Below are 2,020 nucleotides of genomic sequence, written 5' to 3'. Positions count from 1 at the left end.
CCAGCACTGAATAAGTTACAATTCGCAATGTCTAACACCAAATCAAATAATGTTAAGAATGCAGAGAGATAGAAAACTATAATCCATGCTGAGACAGGGGAAAAAAATCGATCTACTTAAACTGACGTAGAAAGGACACATCAGATGAGAATTAAAAAAACATTAGAAAGGACCCAGATGACAGAGTCTGTAGACAAGGACACTGAAACAAATATAACTATTTTCCTTGTATTAAAGAAGCTAGGCTGGGTGCAGTGGCTCATGCTTGTAATCCCAGCACTTCGGGAGTCCAAGGTGGGCGGGTCACCTGAGGCTAGGAGTTCAAGACCAGCCCGGCCAATGTGGTGAAACCCTGTCTCTATGAAAAATACGAAAATTAGCTGGGCGTGGAGGCACACGCCTGTAATCCCAGCTACTCAGGAGATGGGAGGGTCACTTGGGTCTAGGAGTTTGTTGCTGCAGTGAACCAAGATCATGCCACTGCACTCCATTCTGGATGACAAAGTGAGACCCTGTCTCAAAGAATAAAAACCAAATAAATAATAAAAGGATTTTGGTCAATGTCTTAATATACTTCTTGCTGTAAAGCAATGTTATACTGGCATCTTTTCCCCCACTGGGAAAGCATGTTAGTTTTTGTTTGTTTGTTTGTTTCTTTTTAGTGTTCATTGCACTTGGAGTGCAATGGCGTGATTAGAGCTCACTGTAGCCTCAAACTCCCAGGCTCAAGGGATCCTCCTGCCTCAGCCTCCTGAATAGCCAAGACTACAGGCACATGTCACCACACTCAGCTATTGTGTGTGTGTGTGTGTGTGTGTGTGTGTGTGTGTGTGTAGATGGAGTCTCACTATGCTGCCCAGGCTGGTCTCAAACTCCTGGGCCCAAGTTATTCTCACACTTTGGCCTGCCAAAGTATTGGAATTACAGGTGTAAGCCACCACAGCCACCCCATGTTGGCTTTTCACTTAACTTGAGGACAAGTTTGATATTCATAACTCCTAACCCCACTCTCCTCTTCTATGTGTGGGTTGCTTTGTGTTATAATCTCTATATACATATTTTATCCTTGTCACTTATGATTTTCATTCTAACTCCACAGGTTTTCTTTCCAATTTGTCACAATCACTGAAATAATTTATGTGTATCTCTTTAAATACACATAGGGGCCACCTAATTTGGAATGACTTATCAAATGTTACTCTATGTTTGAAGCAGTTTCTATGGAACACTAACGATTTGCATTGAGCCAAAGCCATTGGCCTGAGGATATATTTTCAGATAGATCATAGTAAAAATCAATGTCATGAGTCTGTGGTGGTTGGTGGCGATCGACAGCATTCCTGTGCAAAGGGGTTTAGTTGGAGAGAAACTGAAGTTTTAAAGACAGGCATACATAGGCAGAAGAGAAGTGATCCCCTGATGTACCTCTTCACTTCCTGTGTATCAATTCCTCTCTGGTTTTGTGAGACTGAGATAGGGAGACTCTTACAGAATATCTTTCCTTTCCCTTCAGCTGCCTGATCTTTCCTAGGCTCCTGGCTGGCGTACACATGTGTAAACATGGTCACCTCCACATTCATGACAAACAGAAGGAAGGAGACCAACAAACTGCATATTCTACATGGTAACCTGAAACTAGACTGTGTGATAGTATTAGTTTGTGAGTTATATCAGAATCTATATTCTGATTTTAGTCCTTTTAAGCTTATTCACGTTTATTTTAAGGGCTAGCATAGGCTCTATCCTATAGAATGTCCTATGTATACTTGAGAAGAAGTGTATTCTGTTTTTGTTGATATGTAATATGTAAATGAAACCTGATGGGTAGCAGCTCTCAGAGAGAATAAACCCACAAAAGTTTCTTTCAGACCTTTACAGGTGTCAGACTCTCAGTTAATCTTCCCTAGATCTGGGCAAGGAAAGACTTGGCTGTGTCAATGCAGATTCCCTACAGATGCAAATCTCCCCACCAAAAGACAACTTTGCAGGGCTACTTCTGCAGCTGACTTGCTGAACAGAC

The sequence above is a fragment of the Colobus angolensis genome, unplaced genomic scaffold (assembly GCF_000951035.1).
Source record: "Colobus angolensis palliatus isolate OR3802 unplaced genomic scaffold, Cang.pa_1.0 Scaffold130, whole genome shotgun sequence".
Lineage (NCBI taxonomy): Eukaryota > Metazoa > Chordata > Mammalia > Primates > Cercopithecidae > Colobus > Colobus angolensis.
Note: the sequence above shows the minus strand (reverse complement) of the source record.